Source organism: Gorilla gorilla, chromosome 21 (assembly GCF_029281585.2).
Source record: "Gorilla gorilla gorilla isolate KB3781 chromosome 21, NHGRI_mGorGor1-v2.1_pri, whole genome shotgun sequence".
NCBI classification, from domain to species: Eukaryota; Metazoa; Chordata; class Mammalia; order Primates; family Hominidae; genus Gorilla; species Gorilla gorilla.
The window spans coordinates 62,567,831-62,595,159 of record NC_073245.2 but is presented as its reverse complement, the minus strand read 5'-3'; the positions used below and the strand labels follow the sequence as shown (position 1 = coordinate 62,595,159).

General features: G+C 50.1%; 1 long non-coding RNA gene across 1 annotated transcript; it reads right to left on the bottom strand.

Annotated features, from left to right (window-relative positions):
• Window positions 1-15,594: 15,594 nt before the first annotated feature.
• Window positions 15,595-25,513, bottom strand: LOC129529160 (uncharacterized). Its single transcript, XR_008674599.2, has 3 exons — window positions 25,389-25,513; window positions 19,367-19,518; window positions 15,595-19,268 (listed from the first exon to the last, which is right to left on the bottom strand). It is a non-coding gene; the product is annotated as an uncharacterized lncRNA (long non-coding RNA).
• Window positions 25,514-27,329: the final 1,816 nt, after the last annotated feature.

The window sequence follows — 27,329 nt, the reverse complement described above, 5'->3', positions numbered from 1 at the left end:
TTCTTACCCCTCACCCTGCAGAACAACTCTGGAGGACAAAAAGAAACACCATCCGCAGCTGTCCACAGAGAGCCCAGAGCCAGCTTCATCTATTAGCTTCCCCTCCTTGCGTCAAGAAATGAATCTACTCTGGGAGACTTGGGGGTCCGCCCAGATAGGGATCATCTCTGTGCCTGGCCATGGTGCTCCCCACCATACCTCCATCATGCCCCTCCCCTGTGGACCGCAGAAGCCTCCGGGGCTCGCTTGACAGGTTACGCCTCAAAGTTCAGTTCAGTTGCAGCAAAGTTAAGTTGCTGACTTGCCAGCAACTTCCCACCCTGGCTGCAGCAGGGCCAGGCAGGGAGGAAGAACAAAGGCTTTTGTCTGCCCAGCCTCAGAGGAGGGTGAGAAATAGAAATCCTGCCCAATCATGTGGAAGCCCCCAGAGCTCCCTGCTCGGGCTTGGGGCCAGGGGAGGCATGTCAGGGCAGCCAAGTGAGAGACCCACAGCACGGGGGTGGGAAGCGACACTGGGAGAACTGTCCATCCGCCCACCATCTATCCACCCACCCATCTACCCATCCACTCACCCATCCATCCGCCCATCATTCCTTCCATCCGTCAACCCTTTCATCCACCCATTAGGCTACCCTTCTATCCATCTATCCATCCATCCCTTCCCTCTCTCACTCCCTTGATCCAGTCATCCACCCACCCATCTACCCATCCATTCATCCATCTATCCACTCCTCATTCCCTCCATCCATCCACCTACCCATCTATCCACCCACCCGTCCATCCAAATATCCATCCAACCATCTATCCATCCATTCAGCTGTCCATCCATCCATCCATCCATCCATCCATCCACTCATCTATCCACCCACCCCTCCATCCAAACATCCATCCAACCATCTATCCATCCATCCATTCATCTGTCCATCCATCCATCCGTCCATCCATCCATTCATTCATTCATCCATCCATCTATCCATCCACTCATTAATCTACCCATCCATTCATCCATCTATCCCACCCTTCCTCCCTCATATGATACATCCATTTATCCATCCATTTATTCATCCATCCATTCATCCACCCATCTATCCATCCCACAAGCACATATTGAGCATCATGGAGGCCAGGCCCTGGGTTGGGCACTGGGGATACAGCTGTGAACAAAGTCTCTGCCCTCATGGTTCTAATATTCTAGGCAGGTAGTGGACAAAAAGAAACTATACAAATACTTAATATAATGACAGAAGGTGATAAATGCTAGGAATAAAAATAAACCTAGGTAGGAAAGCAACACGCAGAGCCACTATAGATGGAGTGGTCAATTAAGACAAGGAATGATAGGCCAGATCTGGCAGGGGAATAAGTACAAGGGCCCTGAGGCAGGACTGAGCTCAGCATGTTGGAGCGACAGCCTAGAGACCAGTGAGGTCATCATGAATGGAAGGAAGGGGAGGGGAGCAGGGGGTAAAGCTGGAGGGGCTCTGGGAGCAGGAGACCTAGCTCTGTATAGTCAGGGGATGGTTCCTCTCCTTCTTTGGACCTTGGTCTTCTTATCTGTATAATGAAGTCCTGGGTGAGATCATCCTTTCCTATCTGAGGCTCTGGCATTTAAAAAAGATGGTCTTGCTCTTTCCTGGGGATCTATAGGAGCAGGGTCTAGACTGTAAAGGCAAAGAATGCAGGCTCTGGGCAGGCGTGGTAGCTCTTGCCTATAATCCTAGCACTTTGGGAGGCCGAGACAGGCAGATCTCTTGAGCTCAGGAGTTTGAGACCAGCCTGGGCAACATGGAGAAACACCCTCTCTACAAAAAAAAAAAAAAAAAAAAAAAAAAGCAAAAATTAGCCTGGTGCAGTGGTATGTACCTGTAATCCCAGCTACTCAGGAGGCTGAGGTGGGAGGATGGCTTGAGCCCAGGAGGTAGAAATTGCAGTGAGCTGAGATCATGTCACTGCACTCCAGCCTGGGCAACAGACCCAGACCCTGTCTCAAAAAAAAAATACAGGTTCTGAAGTCAAGGCATTTGATCTCTCTGAGTCTCAGTGTTCCCAACTGCAAAATGGGAATAATAATACCCCTTCATGGAGTTCTTAGCAGGATTTGATGGGATGGTGCCGGTAAAGCATCTATCCCTGACACCTTCCTCCCTGGCCACTGTTATATAATTAGGTAAAACAGCAGTGGTAGCTTCTATCGATCCTCAACTCAGAGGCAAAGAGTACAGGCCCTCAGATGCCCCTCAGTGGGGATACTGGCCTTGGCTGGCAGGGCAAGGCTGGCACAAGCCTGGGGGCTGGGTCTCCAATGTTTGGCTCTGATCATAAGGGGATTTCTGTGGGGGAGTGCAGATAGAGCCCTTCGAGCAGCTCAGAGGCCTCCTTCCTGTACAGGCAGCTCTGCACCAGCACACAGGTGGATTCTCGTTCAGTGATACCATGTCCAGTGCTGTGGCCTTGAGTTGTGTGTATCCCTCTCTGAGCCTCGGTTTCCAAGTCAGAAGCTTGCTTGGGTTCTCATCCCAGCTCATCTGGTCCATTCCTGCCTCAGGACCTGATATGGTTTGGCTGTGTCCCCATCCATATCTCATCTTGATTTGTAGCTCCCATAATCCCCATGTGTAGTGGGAGGGATTCCGTGGGAGGTAATTGAATCATGGGGTTGGGTCTCTCCCATTCAGTTCTCATGATAGTGAATAAGTCTCAAAAGAGCTGATGGCTTTATAAAGGGCAGTTCCCCTGCAATGATCTCTTGCCTGCCACCATGTAAGATGTGCCTTTGCTCCTCCTTCACTTTCTGCCATGATTGTGAGGCCTCCCCAGACAAGTGGAACTATAAGTCCATTAAAGTTCTTTTTCTTTATAAATTACCAAATCTTGGGTATGTCTTTATTAGCAGTGTGAGAATGGACTAATACAGGACCTTTGCATGTGCCGAGTTGGTCCCCACTCTTCCAGCTCCTTGTCCTCTTTCAGTGTGCTCTTCCAGCTCCTTCTCCTCTTTCAGGGCTCAGCTCAAATATCACTGCAGGGAGGCCTTCCCTGACTTCCCACACCAATATAACCCTGTCCCCATTCATACTGTGCCCCCGCACATGGCTTGCTTGCTTTCAGAATACTCCTGAACACTTTCTGAAATCATCTGCTATTTCCCTGTTTGCTTCTTTATTGCCTGTCTTCTCCACTATGATGTCAGCTCCACCAAGATAGAGACTGGATCTGTCTTATCCAGTGTCTCCAACAACTAGTGCAAAGTAGGTGCTCAGTAAATATTTGCTGAATGAATAATGGGGACTTAACGGCTCCTTTGGTTTTCTTTTATAAAAGTTTTGCCACTTAAATATTAATTTTAATAATACAATTAACCCATTATTATATTCTTAAAAATATTTTTTACAGTTACAGCTTGTAGTTAAAATCCCCTTTGATGTCCATCCTGGACATTCCCCAAGGGGGTCATGTAATGAGTTTAGCATCCTTCCATATTTACTTCTATGCACTTACAATGAAATGTCTACCACTGTTGTTGGTAGTGTGTGCATGTGTGTGAGTGTGCGTGTATGTTCACAGTAGATTAGATAGAGCTAAGAGGTAAGAGCAACATAAACAGCTCTGGGTAATTGTGGTAGTTAAATTTTACGTGTCAACTTGACCAGGTTACAGTGTCCAGTTGTTTGGTCAAACATGAGTCTAGATGTTGCTATAAAGATATTCTGTGCTGGGCTGGTGGCTTACACCTGTAATCCCAGCACTTTGAGAGGCCAAGGCAGGCGGATCATGAGGTCAGGAGTTCAAGACCAACCTGGCCAACATAGTGAAACCCCATCTCTACTAAAAATACAAAAAAAAATTTGCCAGGCATGGTGGCAGGCGCCTGTAGTCCCAGCTACTTGGGAGGCTGAGGCAGGAGAATCACTTGAACCTGAGGGGCGGAGGTTGCAGTGAGCTGAGATTGCACCACTGCACACTCCAGCCTGGGCAACACAGCAAGACTCTGTCTCAAAAAAAAAAAAAAAAGATATTCTGAGCCACGCATGGTGGCTCACACCTGTAATCTCAACACTTTGGGAGGCCAAGGAAGGCAGATCACTTGAGTCAGGAAGTCGAGACCAGCCTGGCCAACATGGCGAAACCCCATCTCTACTAAAAACACCAAAAAATTAGCCCGGCATGGTGGGGGACGCCTGTAATCCCAGCTACTCGGGAGGCTGAGGCATGAGAATCACTTGAACCCGGGAAGTGGAGGTTACAGGGAGCTGAGGTTGCACCACTGCATTCCAGCCTGGGCAACAGAGTGAGACTCCATCTCAAAAATATAAATAAATAAAAATAAAATAAAAGATATTTTGTAGATGGGCTCGATAATGTGTGTGGGCCTCATTCAATCAGTTCAAGGCCTTGAGAGCAAAATCCAAGTTTTTGGTAGAAGGAATTCTGCCTTAAGTGTGTATCATAGAAGTCTTGCCTGAGTCCCCAGTCTGCCTGCTTGCCCTACAAATTTCACATTTGCCAGCTTCTACAGTTGCATGAGTCAATCCCTTTAAAAATTAAATTAAATATAAATAGATATACACACACGCTTCCTGTTAGGTTTTGTTTCTCTGGAAAGCCCTGGCTGATACAGTAATTTAAACAGAGAGGCAGTCTATTCAAAGTACTTTATGAGGGGAAGAACAATCAATCCAATAAACAAAAATGGCCAAGACTCGAGTAGGCATTTCACAAAAGGGGATACCCAAAGGATCAATAAACACACAGAGGTGATCAACATCCTTGCTCAGCAGGGAAATGCAAATGAAAACTTTGATGAGATAACCACTGTACACCCACTAGAAAGGCTAAAATGAAAAATATGGAAAATACCAAGAGTGGATGAAGATACGGAGCATTTAGAAAAAACCCTCATACATGACTGGTAGAAATGCAAAATGGTGCAAGCACTTCAGAAGACACTGGCAACTTAATAAGGTGAAACATACACTTGCCATAAGACCCAATGATAGGACTACACTCAATAGTAGTGTAGACAGATTTTCACCAAGAAGGACACACACAAATATTCATAGCAGCCCTATTCATAAATCTCCCCTAACTAGAAAGTACCCAAATGTCCATCAGTAGAAGAATGAATGAAAGAACAGAGACACACTCAGACACTGCTCCAACTATGGAATTTTGCCTAACAATGAGAATGAAAGATCTGCAACCACACTCAACAGCATGGGTAAATCTCAAAGACTTGAACATTAAGGGAAAGAGGCCAGACACAAACAAGCACACATCATTTGATTCCATTTATATAAAGCACTAGAAATAGACACAACTCGCCTTGGTTAGCCTCGGGGAAGTCGTGACTGGAAGAGGGCATAAGGGAAGCTTAAGGAAACTGGAATATTCTGTTTCTTGATGAAGGGCTGGTTACACAAGTGTACTCACTTATGAAGGCTCATGAAGTTATCGCTTACGACCTATGCATTTTTCTCTATGTGTGCTATACTTCAGTGAAAGTTCAAAATAAAATAAGGGATTTGAGGAGCCTGGGAGGATTGCAGAACCAGGCTTAAGGTCAGCAGGGACAGTACCCCAAATCACACACAACACTGGATCGGTAAGCCCTCTCTGCTGCCCCTGAACTATCCCTGCTTCCAGGTCTCAGTGAGCACGTCTGATCGGTGGCACCTGGGTCACGTGACCACCCCCTAGCTGCAAGGGATGCTTGGAAGAGTGAGCACCTAGCAGTTTCAACATCAGTGATGGAGGTGTGCAGACTGTGCTTCAAAAGATGGGGAGCCTCAGACCACTGCAAGGTGTTTAACCCTTCCTCAACTGATGGATATTTAGGTTGCTCCCAGTGACCATCTTGACCATACTCCCTGTGCCTGTGTGTGGATGTTTCACTAAGGGAGATGCCACATCAAGGAACTGCAGTGTTTCCCCCAAAAATGTGAACTTACAGTTTTACTGGCCACTGTAAAAATTGTCTTCCGGAGAGGCTGTTTCAATTTACACTGCCACCGGCAGTATATTGGTGTGACCGTTTCCCAGTCTCCTTAACACTTTACATCACCAATCTCATTCATGTCAACCTGAGGCATGGTAAATGTTCTCGCATTGTTGTTTTAATTTGCATTTGCCTGATTACCAGCATGGTTGAACATCTTTCATGTTTATTTGCCATCTGTATTTTATGTAAATTGCCTGTTCACATCCACTACTCATTATTCTAGTGGGTTTGTGGTTTTTTTCTTATTGTTCTGCAGGAACTCTTTATATATTGTGGAAATAAATTCATTGTCTACATTTATGTTTCAAATATTTTTACCTAGGTTACCATTTGTCTTTTAACTTTGGAGTGGCCGCATACTGTTTTACCCAGGCTCACAACTTTTCTGAGGTTGGGAAATGAACACTGATGGGAAGAAGGTGGGGATAACGGGGAAAAGGGATCTTTCTGACACTACTCTGTTCTCTTCCCACTAGCCCTGAGTACATTTTGTAATACCCCTCCCATATCATCCTTTCATTTCCTTGTTCTTGTCACCAATAGAAAACAGTAATAGAACCCCAGCCACAGAACTTCTCACTTTCACTTTTCAATTTTTTTTTTCAAGCTTAAAGTTTACAGATTTGGAGTGAAGCAACCTCAGTGTCCCTGCTGGGGTGACGGCCAAGTTGAGTGCCCCTCACAGGTGTCATTAATTTACTGATATTGCAAATGAAGAAATCAGGTTAATTCAAGTAATTTGCAAATTCCTTCCAAAATTGCCAATAGTGGGCAAACTGCTAAACAGTGTATAAGGGCATATGGTGAGCAAATGTGGAGGTGAAATGGCCTGGTTGAAATCATGCTTGAAAAGCTTTTATCTCATTCATAAAAGGGCAGAGAACATGGTTTGGTAAATACAAATACATGCGTACTGCAAAGTCAGGGGTTGATAAGCTATAGCCTTTGAGCCCAACCTGACCCACCACCTGTTTTTGTAAATAAAGTTTTATTGGCACACAGTCACAGTCATTCACGACATACAGTCTGTGGCTGTTTTCCTGCACCACGGCAGAGTTAAGTAGTTGCAATAAAGAGGGCCTGGCCCACAAATCCTAAAACGTTTATTACCTGGCTCTTTACAGAAACATTTTACCAACCTCAGCAGCAAGTAATAAAAAACACATAAGTTATAATTTTGTAGTATTTTTAGAGATATAAAATATAAGAAAAATTATTTTTTTAAAACTGTCTGGCAGATCGTATATGGCTGGATCTAAGTTAAATGCATAGAAAGTGCATTCCACTGAATAACATGATCAAGAGTAAGACTTTAGGCCCAGATAGTTAATTTTTACAAATTCTTAGCAAGTTGCTTCATGTCTCCAACCTCAGTTTTCTCATCTGTAAAACAGGGATGATGTTTAGTTCTGACCTCATAGGGTACAGGTAAAGAAGGCTCTTAGAACAGTGCCGGGCACATAGTAAGTACCATGTAATTATTTATTATTATCATTATTATTGCACAGAGACAGGTCTAGATCAGTGTCATGGCTGTGCTACTTCTCAGACATGCGACCCTGGACACACAGCTTCCTCTTCCCCAGCCTCAGTCTCCCTACCCATAAATTGGTACCATAATGGTTGTCATCACCTGGAGTTGCTGTGAGGGCCCCTTGGCACAGCATCTGGCACACAGTAGGCACCCAACACAGATGAGCTGTTACTGCCAGCATTCCCATCACTCTGACTCAAAGCTCTGCACTGTCTGGAACTCAGTCCCGCCCCTCTTCTGTAAGGCAGGCCATGACTCCGGACCCGCCGTGTACCAGCACTAACTGTTTTCTACCCAGTGATTGTTTATTTAACTGTCCTCCTAAAGTAACTCCTCAGCCATCAAAGGGCTGTTTACAAAGCCCACAATTAGCCTTCTTGGAACAACAAATAAACAGAAACCTAATTAGGCATGTTTCTCCTGGCTCAAGGCACGGCAACCCCAAGGCTTGGGCATCGCAGCTGTCATTCAAATAGACATTTGTGGGCTGTATGGATGAATGGATGTGTAGATGGATGTGAGGATGAGTGGGTGGGTGGGCAGATGAATGGATGGATGGATGTGTGGGTGGATGAGTGGATGGATGAATGGGTGGGCGGACGGTTGGATGGATGGATTGGAGGTTGGAAGGAAGGATAGGTGGATAGATGATATTTGAACTGATGGACAGATGGATGAATGGAAGGTTGAATAGATAGAAGGCAGGAGGGATAGAAGAATGGATGGGTGGATGAATAGAAGGACAGGTGGAGGGAAGTCTTCATGGGTGGATGGATGGCTGAGAGTTGGATGGAAAGGATAGATGGAATAATGGAAGGACAGATGGAGAGATGTTTGGATGGCAGATGAATGTGTGGATGAGTAGGTAGGTGGATGTATGGGTAAAGGAATGAAAAGATGGACTGGTGAGTTCAGGTTAGTGGAAGGCCAGAGGGAGAGGGTGATATGAACTGAGGCTCCAGGCTTTTTCCTGCGTCTGTGTCCCACCCTGCCCCGTTCTTCACTGAGATGCTGTGTCACCACCCAGTAGAAGGGACTCTGACTGTGTGGCATCAGAACAGTCCTGGGTTTGAATTCGCTCCTGCCATGTTCTGTCTCTGTGGCCTTGAGCAAGTCCTGCCACCCTGAGCCTTAGTCTCCTCCTCTGTAAAATGGATGTTTATACTGTCCCCGCTTCACAGTGTGGCTGGCAGGGTGAATGGGTTAAGTGCCCACGCCATGGTCCCTGCCCTACCTGTGTGAATTCCTGTTCGGTGGCTGCCCAGAGCAGGGGCTGGCATCACTTGGGGCTGGGCAATGTTGGTAGACTGCCCAGACCCTCTGTTCTGAGCTCCACTCCAATGGAGGGAACAAGCACCAGCCTGTGCTGCGGCAGGGCCCTCCCTCTGGGAGGTTCTTCCCCTGGAGAGAGGGGGCTGGCCTCTGCCTGGGGAGACTTAAAATCCCACTGTGGGGACGGGCACTGGAACAGAGCCCAGGGCCTGGCTCCCCTCCCTCCCAGCTCCCTGCATTCCAGCCTCGGGGGCCTCCACTCGGTTCTCAGAGCTGGGGGTGAGAATGCGACTCAATGTCCAGCTGCCTAGATTCACATCCCTTCCTCCCACTGCCTGGCTGGTAGCCTTGGGCTGGATACTGACCACTCTGTGCCTTGGGAAATGAGAGTTCCTACCTCATAGGACTATTGTGAGGATTGAATGAGTTAAAACGTGAAGTGTTTAGCACAGTGCCTGGCACATAGTGAGCATGGCTAGCTGCTATTATTCTTGTATAACAGTTGTTTTCATTACTGTTGCTGGTATTATTATTATTATTTTACCTCTCCCATATCCTTTTCCCCTTCTGGCCAGAGGGAATTTGATGTTTCCTAGCAGGAGATGGCCCTCAAACTGGGCCTTGAAGGAACAGAAAGGCCCCCAGAGGCAGAAGAAGGCACCCCTCGGGAAGACTCCGCCTGGGGCAGCTCCCACAGCAGACGGCCAAGAGGTTCTGGCCAGAGGGAGGCGTGTCTCCCAGCGCAGGGGCGGGATAGAGAGAGGTGAGTCAGTGTCTGGCCCAGCCAGGCCCTCACAGCCACAGCTCTGCTTCCCATCAAGGGGCGGAGCAGCTGCGGCTCCCCTCTGGCCAGGGCTGGGGGTCTGAGTCAGCTCGAGTCAGGTAAGCAGAGGAGGATGTGGGGCTTTCCCACCCGCAGCCTGGAAGCCCATGTGTGCAGGGCAGGGCTGCCTCCCACGGCAGGGGCAGGCAGAGGCCTCTGCGCCAGGTACAGCCTAGGTACCGCCTACCCCCATGGCTGACCCTGGGCCCCAAATCCAGCGGGAGGCCTGGGAGCATCTTCTCCGCCTGAGTCACCGGGCTGGGCCCAGGACCCCAGCCAAGGGCTTTGCCTCTGGGAAGAAAAGAGCTTCGGAGTCCAGCAAAACCTGGGAAGCAGGGGGAAGCTTCCCTAGCAGGTGCTATTTGAGCAGAGGCCTGGAGGAGGTGAGGAAGTGAGCAGCGGGCCGTGTGGGGTAATGGGTGCTCCAGGAAACCAGAACGGCAGATGCAAGGTTCTGAGGTGGAGCCTGGAGTGTCGGAGCAACAACAAGGAGACTGTCGTAGGGACGAGGGCTTGGGGAGGAGGAAGAGAGGGCAGAGAGGACCTGGGGCATGTCCCACAGTGGATGAGCCACGGGAAGGACTTTGGCTTTTCCTCTAAGCAAGGTGAGAGCTGTAGGAAGTTTCCAGGCAGAGAAGGGACAAGATCTGACTTAGGTTCTCATGGGATCTCTCTGGCTGCATGTGGGGAATGGATTGGAGGTGGAGGATTCAGGACAGAAGCCAGGAAACCAGGGAGGAGGAGACCACAATAGTCCAGGTAAGCCATGCGGGTCTGGACCAGGGTGGGGACGGTGGAGGTGAGAGAAGAGGTGGAATTCTGGGAGTTCCTCTGCACGTCAGCCAACCCGCCCTTCTTGGGGGCCTACTGTGTGTGAGTTCTGTACAGCAACATGATACAGAGATCACAAAGGCTGAGCCCTTGCCCACAGTGTAGGAGACAGGAGGAAAAGGAATGCAACTGTGATGTGATCAGTGTCAGACTGAAGTGTGAATTAAGGGCAGCTACATCTCCCCAGGTTCTGTCCTAAAACTTTCTATGTAGGAGCTCAACCTAGTGAGATAAGAGCTATCATAAGCCCCCATTTTCCACATAAGGAAACTGAGGCCCTCTTAGTCAAACAATATGTCTAAGTTAAGAGACTCCTCCCACTAGTAAGTGGCAAGACTGGGATTCACAACCGGGTCTGAAGGGCTGCAGGACTGACCCCGCCTGACCACCTGTGTAATCAGGAAGGGCTTCCTGTAGAGGTGAGGCTTGAGCTGGGTTCCCAGGGATGCACAGGATTCCGTCAGTGAGCAGAGGGCCTTCCAGGCCTGGGCAAGGTATGAGCCAATGTGTGTTCAAGACACACAAGCCCCACGTGGAGTTTCTCCCTCCCCTTGGCATCACAGGGAGGACGAAAGGGAGCTGGAAAGCCTCACCTACAGTGTTAACTGATGGAATTTCACGCCAGGTCCCTGTACCTTACAGCTACCTCTGGCCCCACCCATGGTCCCAGGCTCACGATGGGTGAGACTCATCCCCTTAGCCACTGTCTCCCATACCTCACTTAAAAGCCATCTTTAAAGCCATTCATACCTTTTCTTAAGTAAATTGATTTTTTGGTTTACTCCACTGGTTTTTTAAAAAATAACTTACTGAGACGAAGTTCACATAGCATCATATTAAGCATTTTAAAGTGAACATTTCGGTGGCATTTTTGCATTGTGTTCTGCAACCATCACCTCTAGCTAATCACAAAACATTTTCATCACCCCAAAAGGAGACCCTGTGACCATAAAGCAGCCGCTCCCCATTCCCCTAACCACCACCATTCTTCACTGGTCTCAGTGGCTGTACCTATTTTGGAGATTTCCTGGAAAGGGAATCATACAATATGTGACCTTCTGGCCAGGCATGGTGGCCCACGCCTGTAGTCCCAGCACTTTGGGAGACTGAGGCGGAAGGATTTCTTCAGCCCAGGAGTTTGAGACCAGCCTGTGCAAAATAGGGAGACCCCGCCTCTACAAAAAATACAAAAATTAGCCAGGTGTGGTGGCACGCACCTGTAGTACCAGCTACTGGGGAGGCTGAGGTGAGAGAATCATTGAGCCTGGGAGGCAGATGTTGCAATGAGCCGAGATCACACCACTGCACTCCAGCCTGGGCAACAGAGCAAGAACCTGTCTCAAAAAAAAAAAAAAAAAAAAAATGACCTCTGTGTCTGGCTTTTTTCACTTAGCATCATGTTTTGGAGGTTCATTCTCATTGTAATATGGATTAGAAAAAATTATTTTAAAAGGAAAATTTGTGTGACTATCAGAAGGAGGAAACAACTTTTCATTTCTGTAAAGAGAAAGTAACCTTAAAACAACAATCACAAAAGAACGTTACCAAATTCTTGCTCCATTCTCCTGCCTGCTGAAGGCCCTGAGCTTAAGGCCTGCTCTGCCTCATAAAGGGAGACGAGCAAACGTGGGAGAGGTATTCAAGTCCAGCCGCGCCTGCCTGAGACTTTCTCCTTGGGTTAATCAGAAGAATCAAAGAGAAGTGCAAAAGGAGGAATGGTGACAACTGTGGTCTAACACATCTTGCGTGGGAGGCTCTGATATTTCCAGAGCAGAGCGGGGGGTGAGTGCAGCTCATGACAGTGAGTGTCCCTGGTGCCATGGCTGGTAGGTTAGAGGGGAGGGCTGCAGATGGGGAGCCTGTTGGAAGCTTCTTCACCAGCCCAGACATAACATAATCCAGAGAATCCCATGCCTGCCAATCTCTTCCCTTCTCTAAATCCTTTCACATCTATGAGTGGAGGTAGGCCAGGTGATAGCTGGGTTAATTCCTGGATGCTATTCTGTTCCCGTGATGTATTTGTCCACTTAGATGCCAATACCAAACTGTTTTATTTCTATGCCTTTGTCATATATTCTAATGTCTGGATGGACAAGTCCTCTCTCTTAGTTCTTCTTTCAGCATTGCTTTGACTATTTTTGCACATTTACTCTTTTATGTGACTTGAGAACATCCCCTTTTAACAGACAGGCCCAGAGATGTTAAGGGACAAACCCCAAGTCACACAGGGCTTCTGCCTCCAAGCCTCATGGCCCATTTCCAGGACTCCCAGGGGTCCTGGGCAGTGTTAGGAGTGAGCATGGGCCTGGCATGCTGGGAGGAAAGGGAGAGTGTTTTCACCGCCCCAAACACGCCATTCTTGTGGGTCGTGAAGAACACTGTTTGCCTATTAAAGGCTTTGGACGCCTTGAAAAATAGCAGCATTTGTCATGTTCACATTTCACCTGCAGGTATTACCTACTCTTTCCATCAATTTGCTTTTTAAATGTTTGCTAAAACTTAATTTTAAATGAACTCGTTTTATCCTGGCTTTAAATGAGGAACCAGTGTTGACTGTGAGGCCTTTGTTGTCTGTGCCCTGCCCATACCTCCTCTCCCTTTTCTCCGGTGAACACAGACAGGATTCCACCTGCAGCACCTGTCCCCTTCACCTGTGAGCTTTGCTCATGGGGCAGGCTGGATGTGCTGGGAACTAACACTCCAAGCGGCAGCTGTCAAGCAATGACAGGCAGGAGCTGACATGTCCCTTCCCCAGCTCCCTGACCACCCGATCTCCACCCCTGGGGGGCTAACTCCGTTACTACATGGGCTCCCAGCGTGCCACAGCAGGACCGAGCCCCAGCTGCCTAAGTGGTTACTGGCTTGGTAGCGCTCTTGAGATTGGCAGCCCTTCCTCCCTGATCTCACTTCCCTACCAGTGCTTTCTGGAGACGTCTCCCAAATAGGCTACCTGCCTTCAATTTATTCTGTTAGGGTCTGCTTGTAGGCACCCAATCTAAGGCACTTGCTGCAAATGGAAGACAATTGGTGAAATATACAAAAAAGTGAAACAAAGCCAGCTACTATTGCCGATGACAGCTTGTACTTGGGATCTGCTCTATTTCTTCCGAAGAAAAAGCAGGTGGTGGGAAGGTGCTCAAGACACACAAGCCCCACATGGAGTTTCTCCCTCCCCTTGGCATCACAGGGAGGATGAAAGGGAGCTGGAAAGCCTCACTTACAGTGTTAACTGATGGAATTTCACGCCAGGTCCCTATACCTTGCAGTTACCTTTAGCCCCATCCATGGCCCCAGGCTCACGAGGTCCTGAGAACAACTTTCCACAGGCCAACTCCAAGGACAATGGAAAGTCCCTTAGCCTGGGCAGCTGACAAGACACAGGCCTGGCTGGACCCAGTGGGCATCCCTCAGTACCCACCCAGGAGGGGCCCACAGGACAACTAGCCTGACGCATGGGCAGATAGATGGGTTCAACTTTGCCGTGAGTGCATCTGGAGAAGGGAGAGCTCATGAGCTCATTCATTCATTCACTCATAGATTCAACAAATTCTGATTGAGTACCGACTGTGTGCTGAACACTGTGCTGGGCACTGGGGAGATAGAGAGAAGGACAGACCCAAATCCCTCATGGAACTGCCACTCCAACAGGGGACACAGACGAGAAACAAACAAACACACAAATAAACTCGGAAATGAGAGCATTCCATGCTACAAAGGACAGAAACAGAATGAAGGGATCAAAAATACATGGGAAGTCTGAGCACAGTGGCTCACGCCTGTAATCCTAGCACTTGGAGGGCCGAGGTGGGAGAATTGTTTGAGCTCAGGAGTTTGAGACCAGCCTGAGCCACATAGTGAGCTCAGTGAGTGAGTATATCCCTACTTAAAATATATATATATATATATAGCTGGGCATGATGGCACACACCTGTAGTCTCAGCTATTCAGGAGGCTGAGGCAGGAGGATCACTTGAGCCTGGGAGATGGAGGCTGCAGTGAGCTATGATTATACCACTGCACCCCAGCCTGGGTGACAGAGTGAGACCCTGTCTCAAAAAAAAAAAAAAAAAAAAAAGAGGAGAGAGGGCTTTGGTAGCATAGCCTAGAGGGCCTCTGAGGAGGGTCAGTGAAGTTCAGAACTGAATGTGGAGAGCTAGAGAAGGCAACGAACTAGGGAAGAGCTAGTGCAAAGTCCCAGGGGTGGGAATGAGCTGCGCATGTTGGAGGGGCAACCACCGGCTGGTGTGCTGCAGTGGAGGAATACGGGAATGGTGGTAAGAGGCCAAGGTGAAGGTGGTGGTCCTGGGGCAGGTCAGAACAAAGATGCCTGGTAAGTGTCTGTGTGAACACTGTGTCTTGCAGGAAAGGCATCCATGGGCACTGGATGGGAAGCAAATAGCAGAGGCTGAAGGCAGTGGGTTTGGGAGGCTTTTTCTCTTGGTATCTTTATGTGGGAGGGGAGGTCAAGGGGAGAGACTTTGGTTTGCATGGGGTCAGCCAGACTGCAGCAGGGAGGGTCCTCAGGCCCCTTCATCAGGCCTGGCTAGTTTCAACCAATTGAATCAGCAACTGGTCTTCAGCACCTCATCATAGCTTGTACTATGTGAGAGGCTATTTATTGAGATATCTATGCACCAAGCTCTCTGCAACCCTACCAGAGGCCGCCCGACGTGCCCCTTGCCTGGGAGATACAGAAATAGAAAGTTGCAGTAGAGTGTGACAAACATTCCAGGGAAGGTCTGGATGAAGGAAGGGTCATTCAAATTGGCTTTTGAAAGATGAAGAGAGACTCACTGGAGAAAAACCAGCATTAAAAGAGCAGAAACAACTGTCTCGCTTGGTGCTGTGTCCCCAGCACCTGGCTCAGAGCCTGGTGGACAGTGGGGGCTCCATCAGTATTTGTTGACGAACGAATCGGAGCTGCCCACGCTTTGGTTATGCAAATTGGAAACTGCCTTCACGATTTTTATGCTGTCTACTGTCCACTTCTACTATTCCTTATTTAATGTGTTTCTTCAAATTTACTGACGTTTTTACTTAAATAAATTTATTTTAAAAGAAAACATTTGGTGTTATCACTAAAATTGAAAAACCAAAGAATACATGCCACAAATCAAAGATAACCAGAAAAAATACTTAAAAAGAAAACAAAACGATGTTATTAAAGTCTACCTATTGAAAGAATAAAAAGACAAGCCACAGAACAGGAGAAAATATTTGCAAATCACATATTTGACAAAGGCTTGACTAGTATCCAGAATATATATAAAGAACTCTCCAAATCTATTAAGAAGAAAACAATTGGGTCTTTTTTTTTAACTGACATAAAGTTTGAACAGATACTACACCAAAGAAAATATACGGATGGCAAAGAAGCACATACAAAGATGTTCAACATCATTAGTCATTAGGGAAATGCAAACTAACACCGCAATGAGATACTATTATCACCTATTTGAATGACTAAAAGTAAAACACATGTACACACACAAAAAACTAACACCACCAAGTGTTGGTGAGAATACGAAGCAACTGACACTTTCATACATTGCTGGTAGGGATGAAAAATGGTACAGACACCTTGGAAAACAGCTCAGCGGTTTCTGATAAAGTGAAACATACACTTGGCCACCTGGCCCTGCAATTCCACTCCTAGAAATTTACCCAAGATAAACAAAAATTTATGTTCACATAAAAACCTGTTTGCAAATGTGCCTAGTGGCTTTATTTATAATGGCTGAAAACTGGAAACAGTCCAAATATCCCTCAGCTGGTGAATGGATGAACAAGCTTTGGTACATCCATACCCTGGAACATTATTCTGCAATAAAAAAGAACCATCTACAGATACACAAAACCACATACATGCATCTCAAAAGCATCATGCTGAGCAGGAAAAAAAACAGACTCAAATTGAGATAACACATTGTAGAATTCCACTTATATGGAATTCAAAAAAGGCAAACTTGTATAGAAACAGAAAACAGATAAGATGTAAAATTAAAAAACATGTGAAACTCATCTGTGGTGATACAAGTCGGGATTGTGGCGTCCCCAGAGGGAACATGAGTGGAGGGGAGAGAGGGCAGCTGTGGGGGTGGGGATGTCCAGTCTGCTCACTGGGGTGCTGATTACAGGCCTGGGACCAGCTGGACACCTCATTCATATGTGCTGCAGCTCTATAGGACATTTCGAAAAGTCTAGCTAGATACAATTGTGTGCCTGAGACATGAATGAGCCTGACACCTGCTCTCCTTTTCACAAAGGGAGACTAGCAATTATTTGGTCTTAGAGACAAGTTAGCACCACACAGAGACTCTTCTGGATATAAAGGAAAGACTGTAAAGAATTTGCAGAGAGAATAACTCTCACTATGTGACCCGAGGTGATTTTATGCGTTGCCTGTGCAGCCTATAAAATAATCTTTTGTGGTCCCCATGATGCACGTCAACTAGGAGATGCTGGAGAGTCTGAGACAGCGTGCTGGCAGCACTCTGCCAGGGGAAGGACACGGAGGTGTCTAGGCTCGGCTCCAAAAGCAGACAAGCCTGCACTGCGCTGGAGCAGGTGAGAAGTAGCTGGGTTCCACCGTGCCCTTTTCGTCTGTGTCCCTTGCCACCCAACACGAGCTCAGCACACAGTTGATCTTCACTAACTAGTCACCCCTCCAAGCTTTTGCAGTGGTTGTTCCCTCTGCTAAAGATACCCCCTTCTCCCACCTTGACCACCCAACTAACTCTTAAGCTCAGCTCCCAGGTGCCTCCTCCTTCTTCTTCTTGGTACATGAGTGCCCCGCTTGGCATTCGCTTAGGGGTGTCTATACACACTATTTCCTCTGCCTGGAGTATCTTCTTCCATGGGGCAGGGGTCAGTCAGCACCTTCTGTATGCAAGGGACAGAAAGCCAGTCCCAACTGTTTTCAGCCAAAAATGGGAAAGACAGTGGCTCACATAACTAGAAAGTTGAAGGTGCCTAATTTCAGGTACAGTGGGATCCAGGAGTTCAAAGCCTGTCCAGCTCTGTGCTGCTTCCTCTCAGGCAGGCTTTTCCCTTGTTTTGTCCTCTTTTTCTCTAAGCGTTCACTTGCTCACTGTCCATCCAATGGAAAATGGCATCTCCTTCACAAATCATGGCCAACCCTGAAGTCCCAGGATCAAGTTTCATTGGGCAGGCTCAGTCATGTGCCCATCCCTGGACCAATCACTAGAGCAAGACCCTGTCACATGTCCACCCCTGGAGACAGAGGCCTCTGGGCACCCCCAGCCTCATGGACTGAGAAAAGGGAAGAGGGGGTAGGAAGTCGAGGTGCTGTTACCTGAAAATGGGAGATAGACGCTGACTTGTCCACACACCCGCACCTTCTCCCAGCAAACTCTAGCTCGTCTCTGCACATTGTATGACCTCAGACCAACCCCTTCCCCTCTCTGGGTCTTATGTTCCTCCTCCGGAAAATGGGCAGGAGGCCGTTTGAATTCCAACATTCCAGAATTCTGGGACAGCTTCCAGGACTGGAGGCTGCTCCCTAGATCCCAGGAACGTTCCAGCACTTCTGGGGACGGAAGTGGAGCATCAGCCAGAGCCCTCCCCAGCCCCCGGCCTGGGAACATGCTTAGAAGATGACAACTGGGCTCCCTTTGGCCGAAATTCCACTCCCGTGGGGGCCTTGCCAAGGAAAACAAGCCCAAGAACCAGGCATTAAAGGTGAGCATACTTGAGCATTTTAAGATGACAAATTATTTACACAGGTGTGGGAACCAGCCCCTTGCACCCTGCTTTCTTTTTCTCCCTCCCCTTTCCAAATTCTTTTCCCCAAGGGTGCTGACAGACATGCTAAGGGAGGGGGTGGTTGGTCGTGGAGATCTGCCCAGAGTAAGTCCACAAACCCAGGGCAAAGTAGGAGGACAGAGAAGCCGGAAAGAGGGTGTCTGCGTGGCTGAGGCTGGTCCTCGCTCACCTGCCTTCTTGCTCTCTACCCCATTGCCTGGGGAGGTACTGAGGCTGGGGTCCCAGGGATTTCACTGCTACCGGAGTCCTTGAAGAAACTCATGCCCAGGCCATCCTTTGTCCACAAGGGAGAATAAGGGACCAGAGAGGTGAAAAGCAATCCCCAGGGTCACACAGCCAGTTAGCTGAACTTGGGGCTAGCAGGGGAAGAGGTAGAGGAAGCAAGTGTTTCTTAAGCACCTAGTGTGTGCCTGACACTGTGCTGAGCTCTGGGAACACATTGTGAATGAAACAGACAAAATCCCCTGCCCTCATGGAGCTGAAAAAGATACAAACAAGATAAATAGCAAGATACCTCCAGAAGTGCTTGAAGAAGAGTAAGACGGGGTGAAGAGGTGGCAGGGGTGCTGTCTAGGTTGGGGAGGTAACATTTGAGCCAAGAAAGATGAGAATGAGCCGGCCATGGGGAGATTGGAAAGAAGGACATTCCAGGCATCTGGCACTGCACGTGCAAAGGCCCTGAGGTGGGAAAGGGCTTGTTGTGTTCAAGGAACTGTCAAGGGGCCAGTGTGGCTGCAGCAAGAAGGAAAGGCAATGACTGAGGGGTAGATTCAGGTCAACAAACCCAAGGGGTAGGTATAATCATTCTGTGTTACCAAGGAGGAAACTGAAGCCCAGAGAGGGGCAGTGACTTGCCCAGGGTCACAGAGCAGAGCCAGATTCCAGTACTTTTCACTGGCTCCAAACCCACATTCCTGTGCTTTCGTGAGGTGAGAGGATGGGAGCAGGCGCTGCGAGAGCCTTCCAGGTCTCCAGCCTGCAGCTCAACTCCAAAGATGAGAAGCATCTGGGCCAACTGGTGCTTCCTGTGGGAAGAAAGCAGAGATTGATTGAGCTGCTGAGTCACAGGGGAACAACAGGCTAGGCTCCCAGGCTGCAATGGGTTCTGCCTCAGTTTACCTACCTGTAATAAACGCGTTTCATCACACGTCTGCCTTCAGTGCTGACTTCAGAAGGGTGCTGTGAGGGTTAATTACTGCCTGGCAGCTCCAGGAGCCTTGATGAAAGGTGGCAGGAAGTGGGCGCTATTAACCTGGGCAGGTAATTACCCACGGCCTGAGGGAGGGTGCAGAGGGGTCCTAGCCTGAGTCACTTCTGGTTCTCATTCAACCCCAGGCCAGCCTCTTTCCAGGTGGGTAGGGCCCAGTGTGCCCAAACATCTGGCCATTGTTCTGGCCCCAAACCCCTCAGCACCGGGCAGGGCTGAAGCTAGGAGTGGTCACAAGCCACACAGTCCCAGGGTTGAAATCCCATCTCTGCCGCTCCTCTGGCCAGAAGACCTGGACAACACTCCTCACCTCTTGGGCCTGTTTCTTCATCCACATAGTAGTGTCTTAGTCTGTTTTGTGTTGCTATAACAGAGTACTACACCCTGGGTAATTTACAAAGAACAGAGATGTATTTCTAACAGTCCTGGAGGCCGGAGAGCCGAAGATGGAGGGGCTCACTCAAGCAAGGGCCTTCTTGCTGTCATCCCATGGCGAGGGCATCCCATGGCAAGAGGTGGCACGTGAGACAGCAAGGAATGGCCGAACTCACTTTCATGACAAATCCACTCTCTCCATCATGAAGCCACTCCTGCAATAATGACACTAATCCATTCATAAGGGCAGAGCTCTCAGGACCCAACCACCTCTTAAAGGCCCACATGACCTTTGGGAGACACGCTGAGACCCTGGCGGTGCGGGGTGAGAACCCGGCCACTCCCCAGGGCACTGTGGTTGTTTCTCACACATATGCCAGATACTGCGCCTCGCAGCCACTTCATCCCCCTGTTGCCTCAGTTTGAGGCCAAAAGTGACACATCAGGCCATAGCCACCTACCCCGTCAGCCATCTCAGCCTCCGTGACCTGAAGGGAAATGATGAAAGACTTTTCTAGAAATAAATGATTTTTAAAACATCCCAGGAAATCATCTCTGGCTGCCGCTGGGCCCCCAGGAGGGAGGGCAGGCCTCTTATTCCCCCTGCCCCAATCCGCACTTGGGCCCCAGAACCAGGCTCTGACTGCCCCCTGTCCCTGGAAGCCCACCCCTTCCCTCTTCCTCACTCCTGTGGCTCCTGGGTCTTGATGCCACCCCCTGTCTCCCCCACCCCATACGTGCACACACACACATGCACACACACAGATGCACACACATGCACACACACACATACACACGCCTGAGCTCTCCGTCCAGCTATGAACACACAGCCTGGTCCCCAGTGAGCCCTGATGTTTTCCTTCTTCCAGGGTTCAGGGGACAGATACTTAGGCCAGAGCTCCCTTCCTCCTTTTACTCCCTCCCCGAGGCGACATGGTGCCCATCTCACAGGTGGGCACACTGAGACTGCGAGATGCAGATGCCCACACTCTGAGCGGCTGAGAGGCAGGGAGGGTCACATCCTCCGGGAGGGGCAGGGGAGTCCCCGCGGCAGCCTGAGCAAAGGGCAGGGGCGGGGAGCCTGGCCCTCCGTGGGGTTCCTGGGAATGAGGCTTTTTACTGTGAGCGGGCATCTCCGGGGCCTTGGGACCCCGGATGGGAAGAAGCCGGGCCCCTGTCAGGTGGCTGCCCCTACAGGTAGAAGTCAGGCACCAGGTGGCCACTTTCAGGAAGAGCCTAGCATTAGGAGAGCTGCTCCAGGGTGGGGGCCCCACTAAGCTCACCTCCCACCCCTCTGCCCCTCACTCACTCCCTCTGCTCCAGCCACACTGCCCTTGCTGAGCCTTCAACAAGAGGATCCCACAGCCTGGCCTTAGCACCTGCAGTTCCCTCTGCCTGGAGCACCGTTTCCTACCCCCTGCCTTTGCACGTGGGCTTCTCCTTTTTGTTGGGGCTTCTGTTCAAACGTCACCCCATCAGAGGGGACCTCCCAGGCTCTCTCCATCGCACCTTCTGCTTTATTTCCTTTGGAGCCCTGCTCACTTACTGAAATGACCTCAAATGTCTGATTCTCCTCAGCTAGAATACAGGCTCCACGAGAACAGAGGGCTTTTAAATGTCTTTCTGTTTTGTCCACTGCTGTATCTCCAGGACCTGGTAGCAGGCACGGAACACAGTGCTGCTCAATAAATGTTTGCTGATATACTGAAGAAGTTTTGAAAAGATAAGATGTAATTTGTATCACAGCAGGAGGGGTGGGTGTTTCAGGGGATACGTCCTCCAAATAACTGGATGATTTCTCCAGGGTCTTAAAGCGTGTCATGACCAGCTCGATGTCACAACAATAATAATAATATTTATTGGGCGCTTCCTGCGGTAAGCACTGTACACAGATCTTCTCAGAGTCCTTCCAGCCACCTGTGAGGTCAGGGCTGTGATTATCCCCACTTTCCAGATAAGGAAACCGTAACTTAGAGTTACAGTTAGGGACTGCTTCAGGTCACCAGTGATTTGGTGGCAGGCCGTGATTGAATACAAGGCCACTTCGACCCCTCTCCCACCACCCTGGCCTGCCCCTATCCCTCCAGAGCCTGAAGGTTCCCTGGAAACCACACGGTCCCTTGATCCCTGGCACAGCCAAGAGAGGTTGTGTGTCCCGCCCATCACCCCCTAGCTGGTCAGGGGCCCAGAGGGGATGATCCCTGGCTGCCGGTGGGCCCCTGGGAGGGAGGGCAGGCTTGGCAGCTGTCCTGTCCCGGGGACGCCAGGCAGCCGGGAGTTTCTCTCCCCGGACTTACTGTACATGATTCAGCGCCAGCCCCAGTTGTGAAATCTGGGAATCTTGTGGGCAAGGCTGGGCCTGGGGGATGGCCGTCTGGGAAGAGGAGGCCGGGAAGGGGTTAAGGGGGGTGGCGGGGGAGGAGGGGGCAGGCGCCAGGCCAGACCAGCAGAGAGCGCACAGTTAGCACTGGGCCGGCTGCCTGTGGCGGGTGTCTGACATCACAGCTGCGTCAGCCCAGCCAGCCCCAGCCCCCTACTTCCTCCTCTCCCTGGGCAGCATCCTCCGCCACCTCCCCAGCCTCACTGTCCTGTCCTGAAAACAAGCAGCATCCAGTTCAAGGAGGCAGGGTGGTCAGGGAGAGGGACTTTGCATGCAGGAGGGACTTAATAAATGATAACCGTGATGTCTTGGAGCCAGACCATAATCCTATGAGCTAGACAGGGCAGGTAGGAAGCTATCACACTTATTTTAGGAAAGAAGAGACTCAGGGTCTGAGAAGGGAAGGGACTTGCCTAAGGTCACCCAGCTGCAGAGTCATAATGACTTGAAGTGTAAATAAGGATCGTGTTGATCTTCCTCCACTCTTCATTAGAAGGACTAGAAGGACATGTGTCTCTTGGTGCCTGGTTGGGCTTCAGTGAATGTCCCGAGGCCTGGAATTTTCTTCCTCATCTCGTTAATTTGTTAAGTCAGATTAAACAAAATGAGCATTTGTCTGACTAGAGGAATAACAAAGGATTTCATAGGGACTATTCATATATCAGTGATTACTTATGGTAGTGAATAAAATAAATTCTGCATTTGAAATGTTTTTCTTAAGAAATTGCAGACTGAGGCCAGGCGCGGTGGCTCACGCCTGTAATCCCAGCACTTTGGGAGGCCGAGGCAGGCAGATCACTTGAGGTCAGGAGTTTTAAGACCAGCCTGGCCAACATGGTGAAACCCCGTCTCCACTACAAATACAAAAATTAGCCGCCCATGGTGGCGCACGCCTGTAGTCCCAGCTACCTGGGAGGCTGAGGTGGGAGAATCGCTTGAACCTGGGAGGCAGAGGTTGCAGTGAGCCAAGATCTTGCCACCACACTCCAGCCTGGGCAACAGAGCGAGACCCTGTCTCAAACAAACAAACAAACAAAAATCACAGAGTACCTACTCTGCTCCAGGCTCGTTTACATGCATCAGGCTCAGTCCTCATGGCAACTCTTCGAAGGTGGGACTATTACCCCATCTCACAGAGGAGGAAACTGAGGCACAGGGAAGCAAGTGATGCCTGAGGCCACAAAGCCAGGAAATGACAGTGGTGATAATAATAATAATAATAATAATAAAAATGCTAGTTGGCCTTGATAAGCTGCTTCCTCCACGCACTGAGCATGGTATTTATAGGAGCACACTGGCTTCTTTGAGCTTCCCAGGAGGAGAGCACTCTTACTGTCCCCATGTCACAGGTGAGAAACCAAGGCCCAGCTGGGTTACGTTACTTGCCCAGATCACACAGCTAGGAAGTGGCAGAGCTGGGATTTGAAACCAGGCTGTCTGGCCTCTGTCCGTGCTCAACCACAGTGCTGGGGCTGGACACACTGTAGGTGCTCAGGTCACTCAGGGGTGACTGAACTGGAGATGCTCAGGGCTTCAGAGGGCACCCCTCCCGCAAGCTACCCCTAGCATCAGCTCAGGGCCACCCTGAGCTGGCCTGTCGTGGCTGGGCAAGGAAGTGCAGTTATGTCTTCCCCAGGATGCCATTATTCCCACAGTTGCCACAGCCCTTGGGTGCACAGAACCACCATGAGGAGCTCCAGGATCCTCCCCATTTTACAGAGCAGAAAAGCCAAGGCCCAGAGAGGGTGTGTGACTTGCCCAAGGTCACACAGCAATGGTCGTGTGGGCTACTCCCAGCTCCTGGGCCTCCCAGCTACTCCCCACTCCCAGCTCCTGAGCCTGCCCTCAGCTGCAGAGGCCATGGAGGATGAATTCCAGGAAGAAGAGGGGAGCCGAAACTTGGCCCTCCCTGACCCTCCCCAGGAACAGGCTTTCCTCTCTTCCTTGCTTTTCTATCTCCTAGCTTGGTGGGACTCAGCCTCACATGAACTGGGTCACAAAGGGGGACAGGAAGGGCATTCCTGGCAGAGGAAACAGCACGGGCAAAGGTGGACCGCATATGGAGCAGGGAAGGAAGGATATCTGGTTGGGATGCTGTGGAGAGTGAGGAGCTGGGGCGGGGAGCAGCTAGAGTCAGGTAAGTGGGCCTTGAATGTCACGCTAAGGAGTTTGAGCTTTGTCCAGAGGCGATGGGAAGTCAGGAAGGCTTTAGAGTGGGGAAGGACCAGGATCACTAAACAGAGGGTGGACTATTGCCATCACCTCCCCACTATCCCCCCTGCCTCTGTCCTGGCCCTGGCCCCTCCAGCCCATTCTCCACTGCAGCCAGAGGGATCCATGAAAACTGAAGTCAGACCACGTCCCTTCTATGCTCAGAACCCTCCATGACTCCCATGTCCTGCAGAGAAAAAGCCAAAGTCCTTTAACAGCCCTCGCAGCCCTGCAGGATCCGCCCCCCCATGGCCTCTTGGCCCTCACGTCCTCCTAGTCTCTCTCCCTCGCTCACCCTGTTCCACACACTGGCCTCTTTGCTACACCCCAAACACAACAGCCACAGCCCCCACTCAGGGCCTGTGCACCGTTCCCACTGCCTGGAACACTCTCCCCTCCCCGCGGCTCCCTCCCTCACCTCCTACAGATAGTTGTCAGCTGTCACCTGCTCACCAGGCTGTCCCTGCCCCGCCCATTGAAATCCCATCTCCTTTTCCTGCTTCATTTCTCTCCCTAGCACAGATCTTCTCAAATGCAATATGCAACTTATTTATCTTGTGTATTGCCTGCTCTCTCCACAAGTGTGAACTCCACGGGGGCAGAGACCTTTGACCGTCCTGTCCTGCCATGTCCCCAGCGCCTGACCCACATGAATTGCCCAATAAGTATTTGTTCGGTGAATGGATTCTTTTTTCTGGCAGAATAACTTGGTGAGGACCTTCCCTGGGGATGTAGATGGAGAAGCGACCTGCCCAGGGTCACCCAGCTCACAAGTGGCAACCTCATCTGGCCCCAAAGTCTGTGATTTTTGCCTCCATTCCAGGCTGCCCTTCTAGGCATTAGGCCCCACATCAGCCACTGTACCACTGCATATGCCCACGAGGCTGCAAGCTGGGGTCTGTCCTTAGTTCTATCTTAAGCTAGAGGCTCAGAGAGGTGAGGTGACATGCCCAAGGTCACACAGCAACTTACAGTGTGAGTTCGGCTCTTTCCGCCTCTGTATTTTGGATACTTTCTGTTAAAGCAGCTCTGCCTCTCCCTCCTCCTTTCCTCTTTCCAACCAATGTGTTTGCGGCTGGAACATCAGGCCTGTTGTGCGTGGCCTTGACATACACCATGTCCCGGGCCTGGCCCCGCCTACCACCCTGGCTGGGCCACGAGCACAGCGCCTGGTTCCACATGCCTCAGGGATGAGCCACAGAGAGTGTGACCAGGCCCAGCTGACACATCTCGGAGCAGATGTGGGTCTGCCTCCCACAGGCCCAGCCGGCCCCCCAACACCAGCCAAGTCTCAGCCCATCATCGTCCCCCGGGGGTGGTGCTGGGCCTTGTGGGGCAGAAGGAAAGGTAAACCATGACCCTGAGGAGCTCAGAGACTGGAGTTCTTGGGAAGCCAATTCAGGCCTAGAACCAGGGCCAAAGTCTGGGTGGTTTTAGAGGAAAAAGAGACTGGCTCTGGGGTTGAAAACTGTGTCACCAGGGACCAGGCAGGAATTTAAAATGAGCAGAGTGGGCTGGGGTAAGATGATAAACAGCTACTATTCCTTGGCCTCAGCATCAGAGAGACAAGAGGGAGTGGTGGGGACTGGGGCACATGCCTTGTCTGAAGACAGTCACCTCTCAGCTCAGGCTGATGGTGGTCCCTAGAGAACAGGGCCCAATATGATTGGATGCTCCGTGCCCTGATTTTCCAGAGGGAATCGAAACACAGGTTTTTATGTAGTACCCACAGATTCTTAAATATTGGCTTCATTCATTTAAAAATTCTGTATGGGCTGAGGAAAGCCCCACAGGCTTGGGCGCCAGATTGGGCCCCTGAGGCCTCCAGTTTGCAGCCTCTGTTCGCTGCAGCTGAATGGAGCAGGCAGAGAAGGAGCAAATCTCAGCCTGACCCCGAGTCAGGAGCTATGGGTTGGGACGGTGGCCAGGACCCAGCTCCAGCAGCTCCAAGGGACGTGGAGAAGTTTTCTGTCATCTGGTCCCCTCATCCACTCCATGGAGATGATTCCCCCGCCCGCCAGCTCCAGCAGGCTGGGGGGTGAAAGGGAGCCTGGGCGGGAGCCGAGGTCTCCTTTCTCACATGGGACACAGCTGTGGATGTTTTTCAGGCGGATCCTAATTTCTCTCTCCCCATCCCCCGTGGCTCTGCCACACCAGGAAGTGGGTGACTCTCTGTGTCCCAAGTTGTCCCCCAAAAGTCCGCTCCATGCTCCAAGCTACCTGCTTCCACAAGCACAACTTTGAAGCTTCACCATGTCCCTTATAACCAATTTTCAGATGAAACAGTCTCGGGGAGGGAAAACATCTGGCCCAGGTCCCTATAATCAACACACAGAGGAGCTGGACTTAAACCCAGGCCTCACGCACTTGACCACTGGGCCCTCATCCCGTCTCTTCCTGGTAGAACCCAGCCCACCCTCCAAGTCTTGCTCCAGCGCTTCCTCCTGGTTTATTGAATAAGCAGCCAGGCCCTTGGCCCACTGCCAGGTATTCAGACATGAACAGATAGTGTGTCTCAGGCTCCCCTGTGCTATTTGTTGAATGAATATTTCACTCATTTTCTCCAAAGTCGTGGGTCGTTGTCCATATCCAATCTGTTGTCTCAGCCTCTGACCACATGTCTGTACACTTCCCCGATGCCTCCTCCTGGATGGCCCCCAGGCATCCTCCAAATCAGTATGCCCAAAGCAAGTTCAGCAACTTCCCCCAAACTGTCCCTCTGCCTGTCTCCCTTCTTTTGGAAGGCTGCACAACTGTTCAGCGTCCAAAGCCAGAAACATGAGCATCATCCATAAAGCCTCCCGCCGCCATGCCTCCAACCCAATTGGTCACCAAAGGCTGGGAGTCTCGTCCTCAACCTCCCTCAAATCCATCCACCCTCCCCTCCTCTGAGGCTGCCATGCCAGGTCAATC